Source organism: Pseudophryne corroboree, unplaced genomic scaffold (genome assembly GCF_028390025.1).
Source record: "Pseudophryne corroboree isolate aPseCor3 unplaced genomic scaffold, aPseCor3.hap2 scaffold_144, whole genome shotgun sequence".
NCBI lineage: Eukaryota > Metazoa > Chordata > Amphibia > Anura > Myobatrachidae > Pseudophryne > Pseudophryne corroboree.
In genome coordinates, this window is record NW_026968068.1 from 48,107 (window position 1) to 67,510 (window position 19,404).

Sequence of the window (19,404 nt, forward strand, 5' to 3'; positions counted from 1 at the left end):
TGTGTAAGGCTATTAACCAAAAGGTTGGTGGTTCAATCCCACCCAGGGACGTAATTGACCTTGTTATCAGATTTTGGTGATCTTTATGTAGACAAGTGAAAATTTCAAACCCCCTCTTATGGTGTAGGGTACCTGGCCTTCTCTGATGTAATCAGAGTTAGATTTGATTCAGTGATTTTATAAAAACAGCTAGGAAGCACAATTTAGCAGTGGGTTGCAGAGAAAAAGAAATATGCTGGCAAAAAAATCCAATTGAGTGATTAAACAGCTTTTCATTTTCTGGCTTTATTTTTATGCTAACAAATTTGTTCTCTGAAAAGTGTCCACAAAGCCAAGTTTCTGATTAACACATTTGTAGGGATGGTTTTTAACCTATTACTAAATTAAACTTGCTTCATTGGAAAGGCAGCAAGATGCATCCTCATTTCAATATCTACTGAAATAATACAGGTTGACACCAGGAAACATTAACGCCACTGCATCCTTTGTGCTTTCTCATGTGGAAGTCTGTTTAATGTGAAAACAAGGTGATATCTAATTAGCACACAGGTAAGGAATTAAGAAAATCTTTATTTAAGGGTGAAGATGTTTCTCACAAAATCGTTGCCCCAATGCATCATTGAAATTCAAGCTGGAAAGATGATTTTAATATATCACTTGTACATTTTGTATTGCTCTTCTGGTGACAATGTAGTTTGTTTTTGTCAATTACCATTTTAATAATCGGGTAAAGAAAATTAAGTGGATTTTTGAAAGAAAACAATACTGTCAATATACTATTAAAACAAATGAAAATGGTAAAAGTTATTGTACTTTAAGTAAAAATAAAAGAGCAAAAATATCAATCCCAGTTTTGGATTACTTTAATTAACAAAAAAAAAACGCATATAGCAGAGGATAGTTTCAATCTGCCTACCTCTGGGCTATGGACCCAGCATGCTTCCATTACAGTACTCTGCTGCACATGTAATTGCAAGAGATCCTGAAGCACTCACTCATCATGGGAAAGTACCAATGTGTTTCTTCATTGGTTGATGGAAGAAACATCTTACAAAAACTCTCCAGATTATTGACTATTTAAAGTTTTTCTAGGAAACGTTCTAGATGAATGCTTATTAGCCTTTGTCAGTATGTACTTTTGCAAAGTGTCGCTGTGGCGCAATCAGTTAGTGTGTACAGCTATTAACCAAAAGGTTGGTGGTTCAATCCCACCCAGGGATGTAATTGACCTTGTTATCAGATTTTGGTGATCTTTAAGTAGACAAGTCAAAATTTCAAAAACCCCTGTTATGGTGTAGGGTACCTGGCCTTCTCTGATGTAATCAGAGTTAGATTTGATTCAGTGATTTTATAAAAACAGCTAGGAAGCACAATTTAGCAGTGGTTTGCAGAGAAAAAGAAATATGCTGGCAAAAAAATCAAATTGAGTGATTAAACAGCTCTTCATTTTCTGGCTTTATTTTTATGCTAACAAATTTGTTCTCTGAAAAGTGTCCACAAAGCCAAGTATCTGATTAACATCTTTGTAGGGATGGTTTTTCACCTATTACTAAATTAAACTTGCTTCATTGGAAAGGCAGCAAGATGCATCCTCATTTCAATATCTACTGAAATAATACAGGTTGACACCAGGAAACATTAACGCCACTGCATCCTTGCTGCTTTCTCATGTGGAAGTCTGTTTAATGTGAAAACAAGGTGATATCTAATTAGCACACAGGTAAGGAATTAAGAAAATCTTTATTTAAGGGTGAAGATGTTTCTCACAAAATCGTTGCCCCAATGCATCATTGAAATTCAAGCTGGAAAGATGATTTTAATATATCACTTGTACATTTTGTATTGCTCTTCTGGTGACAATGTAGTTTGTTTTTGTCAATTACCATTTTAATAATAGGGTAAAGAAAATTAAGTGGATTTTTGAAAGAAAACAATACTGTCAATATACTATTAAAACAAATTAAAATGGTAAAAGTTATTGTACTTTAAGTAAAAATAAAAGAGCAAAAATATCAATCCCAGTTTTGGATTACTTTAATTAACAAAAAAAAAAATGCATATAGCAGAGGATAGTTTCAATCTGCCTACCTCTGGGTTAAGGGGCCCAGCATGCTTCCATTGCAGTACTCTGCTGCACATGTAAGTGCAAGAGATCCTGAAGCACTCACTCATCATGGGAAAGTACCAATGCGTTTCTTCATTGGTTGATGGAAGAAACATTTTACAAAAACTCTCCAGATTATTGACTTTTTAAAGTTTTCTAGGAAACGTTCTAGATGAATGCTTATTAACCTTTGTCAGTATGTACTTTTGCAAAGTGTCTCGGTGGTGCAATCGGTTAGTGTGTTTGGTTATTAACCAAAGGGTTGGTGGTTCAATCCCACCCAGGGATGTTATTGACCTTGTCATCAGATTTTGGTGATCTTTAAGTAGACAAGTCAAAATTTCAAACCCCCTCTTATGGTGTAGGGTACCTGGCCTTCTCTGATGTAATCAGAGTTAGATTTGATTAAGTGATTTTATAAAAGAACAGCTAGGAAGCACAACTTAGCAGTGGGTTGCAGAGAAAAAGAAATACGCTTGCAGAAAAATCCAATTGAGTGATTAAACAGCTCTTCATTTTCTGGCTTTATTTTTATGCTAACTAATTTGTTCTCTGAAAAGTGTCCACAAAGCCAAGTATCTGATTAACACCTTTGTAGGGATGGTTTTTCACCTATTACTAAATTAAACTTGCTTCATTGGAAAGGCAGCAAGTGATGTCATCCAAGCAGTGGGTCAAAGTTTGCTTCAACCCTCGTCTGCTTATGAAAAGAGAAAAGGGATATGCAGGGCATGGCGGCCTTTTGCGACGCTTGGATGACCCCTAGTTCGCATTAAACACCCCCACCCTCCTTCGGTGTGGGGCTCATGTTGGCCATGCCCCAGCCCCTGAAGCATTCAAGCTGATTTCTTGCAGCAGCTGGGTACTGTAACAGCTCCAGAGCTGCTCTGTAAGGCAAGTAAAAGGGTGTGGGCCCTGCAGCACTACCTGTAGTTTGCATTGTGCATTGGAAGGCACAAAGTAAGCAGACGGGAGGAGAAGTCAGGATAGTGCACAAGGTTATAGAAGGGAGGGGCTCAAGAAAAGAGAAGTGGAAACAGACAGCATACTAGGCTGGAGAGAGACCTGAGACAAAGAGATCTGAATTATACGAGAGCCGTCCAGGGGAAACACAAATTATGCAGTCAAGTTTCCCACATTTGGGGAAATCGCAAGGGGCAGCACACCCAGAGTGCAATGGGTGAGCCTTGCCCTGGGAGAAGCACCTTCATGATCATAGTATCTCACCTGGCAGGTTAGTAGGAGTTGGGCTAGAGCTGGGGAGGGTCGCTGCTCGGGCACTACCTTTCAAGTGAAGGAGATCCAACTGAGGCAGCACAAGGGAACTCTCAAAAGAAGAACAAGGCTAGAGGAAGATCTGAGACAAAGAAATCTGACTTTACCAGAGCTGACCAGAGGAAAGCACAAACACAGTCCACCACTACCACAAATAATGCAGTCGAGTTTCCCACATTTGGGGAAATCACAGGGGTCAGCATACACAGAATGCAATGAATGAACCTCACCCTGGGAAAACAATCTTCATGACAATAGTATCTCCTATGCAAAATAAGTATGATTTGGGATAGGGCTGGGGAGGGCCGCTGCTCAGGCACATCTCTGTCAAGTAAAGGAGATTCAACTGAGGCAGCACAAGGGAACTCTCATCTGGGGACAACAACTGCAGGGAGAACACATATTTTCAGATGAACATGGGGTGGCAGAAGGCTGCCTAATACTGAAGCACCCCCAAACAACAAACCAAATGCAACAACTAGTGCAAGCATTCCTGGGGGATGGCCTGCAGCAGATGGATTTGAATATGGTGATGTCATCCAAGCAGTGGGTCAAAGTTGGCTTCAACCCTTGTCTGCATATGAAAAGAGAAAAGGAGCGTGCAGGGCATGGAGGCCTTTTGTGGTGCTTGGATGACCCCTAGTTCGCATTAAGCACCCCCACCCTCCTTCGGTGTGGGGCTCATGTTGGCCATTCCCCAGCCCCTGAAGCATTCAAGCTGATTTCTTGCAGCAGCTGGGCACTGTAACAGCTCCAGAGCTGCTCTGTAAAGCAAGTAAAAGGGTGTGGGCCCTGCAGCACTACCCGTAGTTTGCATTGTGCATTGGGAGGCACAAAGTAAGCAGACGGGAGGAGAAGTCAGGATAGTGCACAAGGGTATAGAAGGGAGGGGCTCAAGAAAAAAGAAGTGGAACCAGACAGCAAACTAGGCTGGAGAGAGACCTGAGACAAAGAGATCTGAATTACATGAGAGCCGACCAGGGAAAACTCAAATTATGCAGTCAAGTTTCCCACATTTGGGGAAATCGCAGGGGCAGCACACCCAGAGTGCAATGGGTGAGCCTTGCCCTGGGAGAAGCAACTTCATGATCATAGTATCTCACCTGGCAGGTAAGTAGGAGTTGGGCTAGAGCTGGGGAGGGTCGCTGCTCGGGCACCCCCCTGTCAAGTGAAGGAGATCCAACTGAGGCAGCACAAGGGAACTCTCGAAAGAAGAACAAGGCTAGAGGAAGGTCTGAGACAAAGAAATCTGAATTTTACCAGAGCTGACCAGAGGAAAGCACAAATACAGTCCCCCACTACCACAAATAATGCAGTCGAGTTTCCCACATTTGGGGAAATCACAGGGGTCAGCATACCCAGAATGCAATGAATGAACCTCACCCTGGGAAAACAATCTTCATGACAATAGTATCTCCTATGCAAAATAAGTATGATTTGGGATAGGGCTGGGGAGGGCCGCTGCTCAGGCACATCTCTGTCAAGTAAAGGAGATTCAACTGAGGCAGCACAAGGGAACTCTCATCTGGGGACAACAACTGCAGGGAGAACACATATTTTCAGATGAACATGGGGTGGCAGAAGGCTGCCTAATACTGAAGCACCCCCAAACAACAAACCAAATGCAACAACTAGTGCAAGCATTCCTGGGGGATGGCCTGCAGCAGATGGATTTGAATATGGTGATGTCATCCAAGCAGTGGGTCAAAGTTGGCTTCAACCCTTGTCTGCATATGAAAAGAGAAAAGGAGCGTGCAGGGCATGGAGGCCTTTTGTGGTGCTTGGATGACCCCTAGTTCGCATTAAGCACCCCCACCCTCCTTCGGTGTGGGGCTCATGTTGGCCATTCCCCAGCCCCTGAAGCATTCAAGCTGATTTCTTGCAGCAGCTGGGCACTGTAACAGCTCCAGAGCTGCTCTGTAAAGCAAGTAAAAGGGTGTGGGCCCTGCAGCACTACCCGTAGTTTGCATTGTGCATTGGGAGGCACAAAGTAAGCAGACGGGAGGAGAAGTCAGGATAGTGCACAAGGGTATAGAAGGGAGGGGCTCAAGAAAAAAGAAGTGGAACCAGACAGCAAACTAGGCTGGAGAGAGACCTGAGACAAAGAGATCTGAATTACATGAGAGCCGACCAGGGAAAACTCAAATTATGCAGTCAAGTTTCCCACATTTGGGGAAATCGCAGGGGCAGCACACCCAGAGTGCAATGGGTGAGCCTTGCCCTGGGAGAAGCAACTTCATGATCATAGTATCTCACCTGGCAGGTAAGTAGGAGTTGGGCTAGAGCTGGGGAGGGTCGCTGCTCGGGCACCCCCCTGTCAAGTGAAGGAGATCCAACTGAGGCAGCACAAGGGAACTCTCGAAAGAAGAACAAGGCTAGAGGAAGATCTGAGACAAAGAAATCTGAATTTTACCAGAGCTGACCAGAGGAAAGCACAAATACAGTCCCCCACTACCACAAATAATGCAGTCGAGTTTCCCACATTTGGGGAAATCACAGGGGTCAGCATACCCAGAATGCAATGAATGAACCTAACCCTGGGAGAACAATCTTCATGACCATGGTATCTCCTATGCAAAATAAGTATGATTTGGGATAGGGCTGGGGAGGGCCGTTGCTCAGGCACATCTCTGTCAAGTAAGTTGCATTTGATTTGTTGTTTGGGGGTGCTTCAGTATTAGGCAGCCTTCTGCCCTACCATGTTCATCTGAAAATATGTGTTCTCCCTGCAGTTGTTGTCCCCAGATGAGAGTTCCCTTGTGCTGCCTCAGTTGAATCTCCTTTTGGAGAAGACCTCAATAAGATTGTAGCTGATCTGGCTACTGCTAAAACAGCTTGCCTACCTAGTATGACTCCTACCACGCAGAAGGCTAAAAGTACTTTTCTTGGCCCTTTCATCCTCCAGGTAAAGCGTACCCAAGGTCAGGCATACCCAAAGCAAGCTCATGTTTCCAGACCTGCCAAGCCCAGACTGAAGCAATCCTGGGCTGCCCATCAGCCTGCTTCCAAAACGGACAAGCCTGCCGCATGACGGTGCAGGCCTCCCTCTGGGGGATCCCAGGGTGGGGGGCCCGACTTCTAGGTTTGGCAAAGAAAGGTATAATTCTAAGCTAGAGAATTCTGTTTGGAGCTCACCTTGTACTTTGTGAAGAAATAATCAGCATTGTGGCTGAGCAGATACATGTAGTGTGTGGCTGCAAACTGCATGGATCTGCTGCGTTGTAATGCTGATTCTTTTTTTTTGCAAAGTACCAATAGCTTCATATAATGTTCACAATTTTTATGCAGGATCAAATAGCTCAATAGGTAGGGTGTTTGATTAGAATTCAACAGGTTATAGGTTTGAATCCTGGGTATGGTAGTTTGAGATGTGTTATTTAATAAAGTATGTTGTTCTGACTGCCGGCATCCTATCACCTGGGATATCATACTAAATAAATGGAGTTGATCAAATTTTTTTTTTTTTTTTTAACTAGGGACAATTTCCAGATACTTCCCTTTATAACTGAGATTGCCCCCTGGAACTTCACATCAGTTGACAACTATGCATGAGTGGGCAGTGCTTGCCCTGGATCTGTCCACCCATTTATGTGCCGCCATAAAATAAAGCATGACTAACAGTTATCCTGGGCGTACACTACACAATTATCTGTCAGGCTATCTATCCAGTCTGGATGGTTGGAATGAAAATCTGGTAATGTATAGGAGCAAATGTCAATTAACCATTTGCTCCCAAACACTAGAAAAGTGGTCAAAAATGGTCATTACACAAATTGGTTAAACCCAAAATTTAACCAATTTGTTTAGGGGACCATTTTTGTCCATTTTTTAGTGTTTGAGAGTAAATCGTTGATGGTCATTTGCTCACATAGATAACCGGATTTCTATTCCAACCAGCCAGTGTTGGAGAGATGGTCTGCCAGATTACATAATGCATACCAGAGCCATAACTAGACTTTTTGGTGCCCTGTGACAGAGAATTATATGCCCTCCCCCCCATTTTTGCAATATGGACAAAAGGCGCATGCCTTGTGGGGAAGGGGCATAACAAGATTGGTCTCAGAGAAAGCACATGAGATATGAAGATATATCTAGTATACTTGACACTCAATGGTTTGTGGTATTGCAGGGGTGCCCTCCTTAAATGCATATACAGTCACACATGGCATGTTTGTGTAAATGGCATATCAGCAGTCAGCACTAACTGGTGACATGCCATTTGTACAAGTAAGCCATGTGTGACTAATATATAAACATACTTTATTAAATAACACCTCAAACTATCATACCCAGGATTCAAACCTAAAACCTGTTAAATTCTAATCAAACACCCTACCCATTGAGCTACTTGATCCTGCATCTATTCTAACCTCCAAAAACAGATTCAGTTGCATTTTCCAGCGTGTTTTGTTTGCGCCTTTGCAAATGTCTTACATCGACAAACTTATTTAGTACTATTTTGCAAATAGGGTTACATTGTCGCAACATTGTGTTCCCTAATTGCTTGATTTTTTAAATGCAAAAATTGATAAAGACACCTGATAATTGCTCTGTGGAGTCTTCTTTTGTGTCTACTTCTTATCTACATTTAATTCCCTACCTATAATCAAGGCATTTTTAAATGCTGGGTGCTGCCAGGACGTGAGGCCTACCTAGTCTTTAGATCTGAATTTGAATGTACTTGTGAACTAACTTAATTTCCTACTTCTAAATTCATTCCTAAATTCACTACTTACATTAATCCTGTAGTTGGGCATTTTGAGCCTTCAATTGTGGGCATTGTTTTGTGTCCAGACCAGCAGCTGGTGGTGTGCATTTGCTGGAAAGGCATCGAAGACCTCCGATATGCTGCATCCCCTGATGTGTGTCTGCCTCAAGTGGCTGTCAGCAAATGCATGCTAGACACCCCATTCCAAGCTGATTGTGACATCACGGAACATGCATCATAGAACAGGCATGCTAGAACATGGGTCTTCAACCTGCGACCCTCCAGCTGCTGTGGAACTACATATCCCAGCATGCCCTGCCTCAGTTTTAGCATACCTTAAAAGCAAAACTGTGGCAGGGCATGCTGGGATGTGTAGTTTCACAGCAGCTGGAGGGCCACAGGATGAAGACCCATGTGCTAGAACCAAACCGCAGGTACATTGAATGCTAGCAAGCTGAATGTTTAAATCCTTTTTGTTCCGCAGCATTCCAATGCGGAAGATTCCATGGAACCAGAGATTATTCCATTGAGAAGGACATGCTGCCTGGATGACTGCACTGTGCAAATTAAATCACGGAGCCAGTTGGCTTGTGGGTGGCTCTGGTGACTGGGTGGTTGGGTGGGCGGTGTGTCGGAGGTGGAGCACATGCAAATGAATGTGTATCATCCAGCTAGTGAGAGAGAAAACTCATGTAGGAGTGTGCCTGCTTGTCAGTGAGTTATGCACCTTGCCAGACGTCAAATCTACATGGAGCAACTGGAGGGGACAAGAGCAGGTTTGGAAAATATAGACAGAAGAGCATATATGCTGGCGCATTCTCCATGATTGTGTCAGCTTATGTTTTGGTGCACTGCACTTTCCTCCACTAAGTTTTAGCCATTTTGTTTAAACGCAAGTGTAGTTGCTTCTCGCTCTTTTGGCTGTGATATTGTATTGTGGTTGAAGAGTCTGCTGGAGGGATTGTTTTCTTCATTGGCGAGAGACTGAAGATATTCCAGGATGGAAGGCTTGGGAACACTATCCGTTTTTCAGTTGTGGAAGAGTTGAAAGACCGGATTGGACTACATTCTATAGTAAAGGGTATCTTTGTATTTATTAATCCTCCCTTTATATGTGTCTGTCTTTCAATAAAGCTTTGGGCTTGTGATTCCGTCACCCTCTTACACTCCACACCCATAGCCTTATTAACTATTGTATTGTTTAAATGTATAGTGCAGTTCATGATTTATAGTGTAGGCTGACCTGTGCTGTAGTTCTTGAACTGTACTATACCGACAGCATTTGTATTGTGTTTTGGCTGTGCTGCAACACAGTACTTATGTGTGTAATGTTTATGTATGTTTTTTTGCTTCTTTATGTCAATAAAGACTGCTTTTTCAATCCAATATCTGAAAACAATCAATGTTTATCTTTGATGGCAATAGAAGTGGTATGATATTTGCTGCTTTTGAAAGGCAATATCTGATATGTCCCCTATCTGGGAACCATATATTAAATGGCTTTTCAGAAAAGGGAGATGGGAGAAGAGCTTTCAGTACTTGTAGGACCGATGCACATTTCCTATTCTAGCCTCCAAAAACAGATTCAGTTGCATTTTCCAGCGTGTTTTGGATGCGCCTTTGCAAATGTCTTACATCGACAAACTTATTTAGTACTATTTTGCAAATAGGGTTACATTGTTGCAACATTGTGTTCCCTAATTGCTTGATTTTTTAAATGCAACAATTGATAAAAACACCTGATAACTGCTCTGCGGAGTCTTATTTTGTGTCTACTTCTTATCTACATTTAATTCCGTACCTCTAATCAAGGCATTTTTAAATGCTGGCGACTGCCAGGACGTGTGGACTAACTAGACTTTAGATCTGAATTTGAATGTACTTGTGAACTAACTTAATTTCCTACTTCTAAATTCATTCCTAAATTCACTACTTACATGAATCCTGTAGTTGGGCATTTTGGGACTTCGATTGTGGGCATTGTTTTGTGTCCAGACCAGCAGCAGGTGGTGTGCATTTGCTGGAAAGGCATCGAAGACCTCCGATATGCTGCATCTCCTGATGTGTGTCTCCCTCAAGTGGCTGTCAGCAAATGCCTGCTAGACACCCCATTCCAAGCTGATTGTGACATCACGGAACATGCATCATAGAACAGGCATGCTAAAACATGGGTCTTCAACCTGCGACCCTCCAGCTGCTGTGGAACTACACATCCCAGCATGCCCTGCCTCAGTTTTAGCATACCTTATAGCAAAACTGTGGCAGGGCATGCTGGGATGTGTAGTTTCACAGCAGCTGGAGGGCCACAGGATGAAGACCCATGTGCTAGAGCCAAGCCGCAGGTACATTGAATGCTAGCAAGCTGAATATTTAAATCCTTTTTGTTCCGCAGCATTCCAATGCGGAAGATTCCATGGAACCAGAGATCCTTCCATTGAGAAGGACATGCTGCCTGGATGACTACACTGTGCAAATTAAATCACGGAGCCAGTTGGTTTGTGGGTGGCTCTGGTGACTGGGTGGTTGGGTGGGTGGTGTGTCGGAGGTGGAGCACATGCAAATGATTGTGTATCATCCAGCTAGTGAGAGTGAAAACTCATGCAGGAGTGTGCCTGCTTGTCAGTGGGTTATGCACCTTGCCAGACGTTAAATCTACATAGAGCAGCTGGAGGGGACAAGAGCAGGTTTGCAAAATATAGATAGAAGAGCATATATGCTGGCGCATTCTCCATGATTGTGTCAGCTTATGTTTTGGTGCACTGCACTTTCCTCCACTAAGTTTTAGCCATTTTTGTTAAGCTCAAGTGTAGTTGCTTCTCGGCCTTTTGGCTGTGATCTTGTATTGTGGTTGAAGGGTCTGCTGGAGGGAGGGATTGCTTTCTTCATTGGCGAAAGACCAAAGATATTCCAGGATGGAAGGCTTGGGAACACTATCCGTTTTTCAATTGTGGAAGAGTTGAAAGACCGGATTGGACTACATTCTATAGTAAAGGATGTCTTTCTATTTATTAATCCTCCCCTTATATGTGTCAGTCTTTCAATAAAGCTTCGGGCTTGTGATTCCCTCACCCTCTTACACTCCACACCCATAGCCTTATTAACTGTTGTATTATTGTACAGTTTAAATGTATAGTGCAGTTCATGATTTATAGTGTAGGCTGGCCTGTGCTGTAGTTCTTGAACTGTACTATACCGTCAGCATTTCTATTGTGTTTTGGCATTGCCGCAACGCGGTACTTAGGTGTGTAATGTTTATGTATGTTTTTTTGCTTCTTTATGTGCATCGGTCCTACAAGTACTGAAAGCTCTTCTCCCATCTCCCTTTTCTGAAAAGCCATTTAATATATGGTTCCCAGATAGGGGACATATCAGATATTGCCTTTCAAAAGCATCAAATATCATACCACTTTTATTGCCATCAAAGATAAACATTGATTGTTTTCAGATATTGGCTTGAAAAAGCAGTTTTTATTGACATTAAAAAACATACATAAACATTACACACATAAGTACAGTGTTGCAGCACAGCCAAAACACAATACAAATGCTGACGGTATAGTACAGTTCCAGAACTACAGCACAGGCCAGCCTACACTATAAATCATGAACTGCACTATACATTTAAACTATACAATAATACAACAGTTAATAAGGCTATGGGTGTGGAGTGTAAGAGGGTGAGGGATTCACAAAACCGAAGCTTTATTGTAACACAGACACATATAAGGGGAGGGTCAATAAATAGAAAGATATCCTTTACTATAGAATGTAGTCCAATCCGACCTCTGTGCTCTTCCACAACTGAAAAACAGATAGTGTTCCCAAGCCTTCCATCCTGGAATATCTTTGGTCTTTCGCCAATGAAGAAAACAATCCCTCCCTCCAGCAGACCCTTCAACCACGATACAAGATCACAGCCAAAAGGCCGAGAAGCAACTACACTTGAGCTTAACAAAAATGGCTAAAACTTAGTGGAGGAAAGTGCAGTGCACCAAAACATAAGCTGACACAATCATGGAGAATGCGCCAGCATATATGCTCTTCTATCTATATTTTGCAAACCTGCTCTTGTCCCCTCCAGCTGCTCTATGTAGATTTAACGTCTGGCAAGGTGCATAACCCACTGACAAGCAGGCACACTCCTGCATGAGTTTTCTCTCTCACTAGCTGGATGATACACAATCATTTGCATGCGCTCCACTTCCGACACACCACCCACCCAACCACCCAGTCACCAGAGCCACCCACAAGCCAACTGGCTCCGTGATTTAATTTGCACAGTGTAGTCATCCAGGCAGCATGTCCTTCTCAATGGAAGGATCTCTGGTTCCATGGAATCTTCCGCATTGGAATGCTGCGGAACAAAAAGGATTTAAATATTCAGCTTGCTAGCATTCAATGTACCTGCGGCTTGGCTCTAGCACATGGGTCTTCATCCTGTGGCCCTCCAGCTGCTGTGAAACTACACATCCCAGCATGCCCTGCCACAGTTTTGCTATTAAGGTATGCTAAAACTGAGGCAGGGCATGCTGGGATGTGTAGTTCCACAGCAGCTGGAGGGTCGCAGGTTGAAGACCCATGTTTTAGCATGCCTGTTCTATGATGCATGTTCCATGATGTCACAATCAGCTTGGAATGGGGTGTCTAGCAGGCATTTGCTGACAGCCACTTGAGGGAGACACACATCAGGAGATGCAGCATATCGGAGGTCTTCGATGCCTTTCCAGCAAATGCACACCACCTGCTGCTGGTCTGGACACAAAACAATGCCCACAATCGAAGTCCCAAAATGCCCAACTACAGGATTCATGTAAGTAGTGAATTTAGGAATGAATTTAGAAGTAGGAAATTAAGTTAGTTCACAAGTACATTCAAATTCAGATCTAAAGACTAAACACAAAACACAAAATAAGACTCCACAGAGCAATTATCAGGTGTCTTTATCAATTGTTGCATTTAAAAAATCAAGCAATTAGGGAACACAATGTTGCGACAATGTAACCCTATTTGCAAAATAGTACTAAATAAGTTTGTCGATGTAAGACATTTGCAAAGGCGCAAACAAAACACGCTGGAAAATGCAACTGAATCTGTTTTTGGAGGTTAGAAAAGATGCAGGATCAAGTAGCTCCATGGGTAGGGTGTTTGATTAGAATTCAACAGGTTATAGGTTTGAATCCAGGGTATGATAGTTTGAGGTGTTATTTAATAAAGTATGTTTATATATTAGTCACACATGGCTTACTTGTACAAATGGCATGTCACCAGTTAGTGCTGACTGCTGATATGCCTTTTGCACTAAAACAAATTAAAATGGTAAAAGTTATTGTACTTTAAGTAAAAATAAAAGCTAAAATATCAATCCCAGTTTTGGATTACTTTAATGAACAAAAAAAAAATGCATATAGCAAAGGATAGTTTCAATCTGCCTACCTCTGGGTTATGGGCCCAGCATGCTTCCATTGCAGTACTCTGCTGCACATGTAAGTGCAAGAGATCCTGAAGCACTCACTCATCATGCGAAAGTACCAATGTGTTTCTTCATTGGTTGCTGGAAGAAACATCTTACAAAAACTCTCCAGATTATTGACTTTTTAAAGTTTTTCTAGGAAACGTTCTAGATGAATGCTTATTAATCTTTGTCAGTATGGACTTTTTGCAAAGTGTCTCTGTGGCGCAATCGGTTAGTGTGTTCAGCTATTAATCAAAAGGTTGGTGGTTCAATCCCACCCAGGGACGTAATTGACCTTGTAATCAGATTTTGGTGATATTTAAGTAGACAAGTCAAAATTGCAAACCCCCTCTTATGGTGTAGGGTACCTGGCCTTCTCTGATGTAATCAGAGTTAGATTTGATTAAGTGATTTTATAAAAAAAACAGCTAGGAAGCACAATTTAGCAGTGGGTTGCAGAGAAAAAGAAAAATGCTGGCAGAAAAATCCAATTGAGTGATTAAACAGCTCTTCATTTTCTGGGTTTATTTTTATGATAACAAATTTGTTCTCTGAAAAGTGTCCACAAAGCCAAGTATCTGATTAACATCTTTGTAGGGATGTTTTTTCACCTATTACTAAATTAAACTTGCTTCATTGGAAAGGCAGCAAGATGCATCCTCATTTCAATATCTACGGAAATAATACAGGTTGACACCAGGAAACATTAACGCCACTGCATCTTTGCTGTTTTCTCATGTGGAAGTCTGTTTAATGTGAAAACAAGGTGATATCTAATTAGCACACAGGTAAGGAATTAAGAAAATCTTTATTTAAGGGTGAAGATGTTTCTCACAAAATCGTTGCCCCAATGCATCATTGAAATTCAAGCTGGAAAGATGATTTTAATATATCACTTGTACATTTTGTATTGCTCTTCTGGTGACAATGTAGTTTGTTTTTGTCAATTACCATTTTAATAATCGGGTAAAGAAAATTAATTGGATTTTTGAAAGAAAACAATACTGTCAATATACTATTAAAACAAATTAAAATGGTAAAAGTTATTGTACTTTAAGTAAAAATAAAAGAGCAAAAATATCAATCCCAGTTTTGGATTAATTTAATTAACAAAACAAAATGCATATAGCAGAGGATAGTTTCAATCTGCCTACCTCTGGGTTATGGACCCAGCATGCTTCCATTACAGTACTCTGCTGCACATGTAAGTGCAAGAGATCCTGAAGCACTCACTCGTCATGGGAAAGTACCAATGTGTTTCTTCATTGGTTGATGGAAGAAACATCTTACAAAAACTCTCCACATTATTGACTTTTTAAAATGTTTCTAGGAATCGTTCTAGATGAATGCTTATTAGCCTTTGTAAGTATGTACTTTTGCAAAGTGTCGCTGTGGCGCAATCAGTTAGTGTGTAAGGCTATTAACCAAAAGGTTGGTGGTTCAATCCTACCCAGGGACTTAATTGACCTTGTTATCAGATTTTGGTGATCTTTAAGTAGACAAGTCAAAATTTCAAACCCCCTGTTATGGTGTAGGGTACCTGGCCTTCTCTGATGTAATCAGAGTTAGATTTGATTCAGTGATTTTATAAAAACAGCTAGGAAGCACAATTTAGCAGTGGGTTGCAGAGAAAAAGAAATATGCTGGCAGAAAAATCCAATTGAGTGATTAAACAGCTCTTCATTTTCTGGCTTTATTTTTATGCTAACTAATTTGTTCTCTGAAAAGTGTCCACAAAGCCAAGTATCTGATTAACATATTTGTAGGGATGGTTTTTCACCTATTACTAAATTAAACTTGCTTCATTGGAAAGGCAGCAAGATGCATCCTCATTTCAATATCTACTGAAATAATACAGGTTGACACCAGGAAACATTAACGCCACTGCATCCTTGCTGCTTTCTCATGTGGAAGTCTGTTTAATGTGAAAACAAGGTGATATCTAATTAGCACACAGGTAAGGAATTAAGAAAATCTTTATTTAAGGGTGAAGATGTTTCTCACAAAATCGTTGCCCCAATGCATCATTGAAATTCAAGCTGGAAAGATGATTTTAATATATCACTTGTACATTTTGTATTGCTCTTCTGGTGACAATGTAGTTTGTTTTTGTCAATTACCATTTTAATAATAGGGTAAAGAAAATTAAGTGGATTTTTGAAAGAAAACAATACTGTCAATATACTATTAAAACAAATTAAAATGGTAAAAGTTATTGTACTTTAAGTAAAAATAAAAGCTAAAATATCAATCCCAGTTTTGGATTACTTTAATGAACAAAAAAAAAATGCATATAGCAAAGGATAGTTTCAATCTGCCTACCTCTGGGTTATGGGCCCAGCATGCTTCCATTGCAGTACTCTGCTGCACATGTAAGTGCAAGAGATCCTGAAGCACTCACTCATCATGCGAAAGTACCAATGTGTTTCTTCATTGGTTGCTGGAAGAAACATCTTACAAAAACTCTCCAGATTATTGACTTTTTAAAGTTTTTCTAGGAAACGTTCTAGATGAATGCTTATTAGTCTTTGTCAGTATGGACTTTTTGCAAAGTGTCTCTGTGGCGCAATCGGTTAGTGTGTTCAGCTATTAGTCAAAAGGTTGGTGGTTCAATCCCACCCAGGGACGTAATTGACCTTGTGATCAGATTTTGGTGATATTTAAGTAGACAAGTCAAAATTGCAAACCCCCTCTTATGGTGTAGGGTACCTGGCCTTCTCTGATGTAATCAGAGTTAGATTTGATTAAGTGATTTTATAAAAAATCAGCTAGGAAGCACAATTTAGCAGTGGGTTGCAGAGAAAAAGAAAAATGCTGGCAGAAAAATCCAATTGAGTGATTAAACAGCTCTTCATTTACTGGCTTTATTTTTATGATAACAAATTTGTTCTCTGAAAAGTGTCCACAAAGCCAAGTATCTGATTAACATCTTTGTAGGGATGGTTTTTCACCTATTACTAAATTAAACTTGCTTCATTGGAAAGGCAGCAAGATGCATCCTCATTTCAATATCTACGGAAATAATACAGGTTGACACCAGGAAACATTAACGCCACTGCATCTTTGCTGTTTTCTCATGTGGAAGTCTGTTTAATGTGAAAACAAGGTGATATCTAATTAGCACACAGGTAAGGAATTAAGAAAATCTTTATTTAAGGGTGAAGATGTTTCTCACAAAATCGTTGCCCCAATGCATCATTGAAATTCAAGCTGGAAAGATGATTTTAATATATCACTTGTACATTTTGTATTGCTCTTCTGGTGACAATGTAGTTTGTTTTTGTCAATTACCATTTTAATAATCGGGTAAAGAAAATTAATTGGATTTTTGAAAGAAAACAATACTGTCAATATACTATTAAAACAAATTAAAATGGTAAAAGTTATTGTACTTTAAGTAAAAATAAAAGAGCAAAAATATCAATCCCAGTTTTGGATTACTTTAATTAACAAAAAAAATGCATATAGCAGAGGATAGTTTCAATCTGCCTAGCTCTGGGTTATGGACCCAGCATGCTTCCATTACAGTACTCTGCTGCACATGTAAGTGCAAGAGATCCTGAAGCACTCACTCATCATGGGAAAGTACCAATGTGTTTCTTCATTGGTTGATGGAAGAAACATCTTACAAAAACTCTCCACATTATTGACTTTTTAAAATGTTTCTAGGAATCGTTCTAGATGAATGCTTATTAGCCTTTGTCAGTATATAGTTTTGCAAAGTGTCGCTGTGGCGCAATCAGTTAGTGTGTAAGGCTATTAACCAAAAGGTTGGTGGTTCAATCCCACCCAGGGACTTAATTGACCTTGTGATCAGATTTTGGTGATCTTTAAGTAGACAAGTCAAAATTTCAAACCCCCTGTTATGGTGTAGGGTACCTGGCCTTCTCTGATGTAATCAGAGTTAGATTTGATTCAGTGATTTTATAAAAACAGCTAGGAAGCACAATTTAGCAGTGGGTTGCAGAGAAAAAGAAATATGCTGGCAGAAAAATCCAATTGAGTGATTAAACAGCTCTTCATTTTCTGGCTTTATTTTTATGCTAACTAATTTGTTCTCTGAAAAGTGTCCACAAAGCCAAGTATCTGATTAACATATTTGTAGTGATGGTTTTTCACCTATTACTAAATTAAACTTGCTTCATTGGAAAGGCAGCAAGATGCATCCTCATTTCAATATCTACTGAAATAATACAGGTTGACACCAGGAAACATTAACGCCACTGCATCCTTGCTGCTTTCTCATGTGGAAGTCTGTTTAATGTGAAAACAAGGTGATATCTAATTAGCACACAGGTAAGGAATTAAGAAAATCTTTATTTAAGGGTGAAGATGTTTCTCACAAAATCGTTGCCCCAATGCATCATTGAAATTCAAGCTGGAAAGATGATTTTAATATATCACTTGTACATTTTGTATTGCTCTTCTGGTGACAATGTAGTTTGTTTTTGTCAATTACCATTTTAATAATCGGGTAAAGAAAATTAATTGGATTTTTGAAAGAAAACAATACTGTCAATATACTATTAAAAAAAATTAAAATGGTAAAAGTTATTGTACTTTAAGTAAAAATAAAAGCTAAAATATCAATCCCAGTTTTGGATTACTTTAATGAACAAAAAAAAATGCATATAGCAAAGGATAGTTTCAATCTGCCTACCTCTGGGTTATGGGCCCAGCATGCTTCCAGTGCAGTACTCTGCTGCACATGTAAGTGCAAGAGATCCTGAAGCACTCACTCATCATGCGAAAGTACCAATGTGTTTCTTCATTGGTTGCTGGAAGAAACATCTTACAAAAACTCTCCAGATTATTGACTTTTTAAAGTTTTTCTAGGAAACGTTCTAGATGAATGCTTATTAGTCTTTGTCAGTATGTACTTTTTGCAAAGTGTCTCTGTGGCGCAATCGGTTAGTGTGTTCAGCTATTAATCAAAAGGTTGGTGGTTCAATCCCACCCAGGGACGTAATTGACCTTGTGATCAGATTTTGGTGATATTTAAGTAGACAAGTCAAAATTTCGAAAACCCCTGTTATGGTGTAGGGTACCTGGCCTTCTCTGATGTAATCAGAGTTAGATTTGATTCAGTGATTTTATAAAAACAGCTAGGAAGCACAATTTAGCAGTGGGTTGCAGAGAAAAAGAAATATGCTGGCAAAAAAATCAAATTGACTGATTAAACAGCTCTTCATTTTCTGGCTTTATTTTTATGCTAACAAATTTGTTCTCTGAAAAGTGTCCACAAAGCCAAGTATCTGATTAACATCTTTGTAGGGATGGTTTTTCACCTATTACTAAATTAAACTTGCTTCATTGGAAAGGCAGCAAGATGCATCCTCATTTCAATATCTACTGAAATAATACAGGTTGACACCAGGAAACATTAACGCCACTGCATCCTTGCTGCTTTCTCATGTGGAAGTCTGTTTAATGTGAAAACAAGGTGATATCTAATTAGCACACAGGTAAGGAATTAAGAAAATCTTTATTTAAGGGTGAAGATGTTTCTCACAAAATCGTTGCCCCAATGCATCATTGAAATTCAAGCTGGAAAGATGATTTTAATATATCACTTGTACATTTTGTATTGCTCTTCTGGTGACAATGTAGTTTGCTTTTGTCAATTACCATTTTAATAATCGGGTAAAGAAAATTAATTGGATTTTTGAAAGAAAACAATACTGTCAATATACTATTAAAACAAATTAAAATGGTAAAAGTTATTGTACTTTAAGTAAAAATAAAAGAGCAAAAATATCAATCCCAGTTTTGGATTACTTTAATTAACAAAAAAAAATGCATATAGCAGAGGATAGTTTCAATCTGCCTACCTCTGGGTTATGGACCCAGCATGCTTCCATTACA

At 40.1% G+C, this 19,404-nt stretch overlaps 6 non-coding genes across 6 annotated transcripts; all 6 read right to left on the reverse strand.

Annotated features, from left to right (window-relative positions):
• Positions 1–3,182: 3,182 nt before the first annotated feature.
• On the reverse strand, positions 3,183–3,346 carry LOC134997210 (U1 spliceosomal RNA). The gene has a single exon (XR_010199756.1). It is a non-coding gene; the product is annotated as a U1 spliceosomal RNA (small nuclear RNA).
• Positions 3,347–3,496: 150 nt separating this feature from the next.
• On the reverse strand, positions 3,497–3,660 carry LOC134997100 (U1 spliceosomal RNA). The gene has a single exon (XR_010199653.1). It is a non-coding gene; the product is annotated as a U1 spliceosomal RNA (small nuclear RNA).
• A 674-nt stretch (positions 3,661–4,334) lies between these two features.
• On the reverse strand, positions 4,335–4,497 carry LOC134997333 (U1 spliceosomal RNA). Its single transcript, XR_010199866.1, has one exon. It is a non-coding gene; the product is annotated as a U1 spliceosomal RNA (small nuclear RNA).
• A 152-nt stretch (positions 4,498–4,649) lies between these two features.
• On the reverse strand, positions 4,650–4,813 carry LOC134996996 (U1 spliceosomal RNA). Its single transcript, XR_010199552.1, has one exon. It is a non-coding gene; the product is annotated as a U1 spliceosomal RNA (small nuclear RNA).
• Positions 4,814–5,487: 674 nt separating this feature from the next.
• Positions 5,488–5,650, reverse strand: LOC134997335 (U1 spliceosomal RNA). Its single transcript, XR_010199868.1, has one exon. It is a non-coding gene; the product is annotated as a U1 spliceosomal RNA (small nuclear RNA).
• A 152-nt stretch (positions 5,651–5,802) lies between these two features.
• On the reverse strand, positions 5,803–5,966 carry LOC134996925 (U1 spliceosomal RNA). Its single transcript, XR_010199485.1, has one exon. It is a non-coding gene; the product is annotated as a U1 spliceosomal RNA (small nuclear RNA).
• Positions 5,967–19,404: the final 13,438 nt, after the last annotated feature.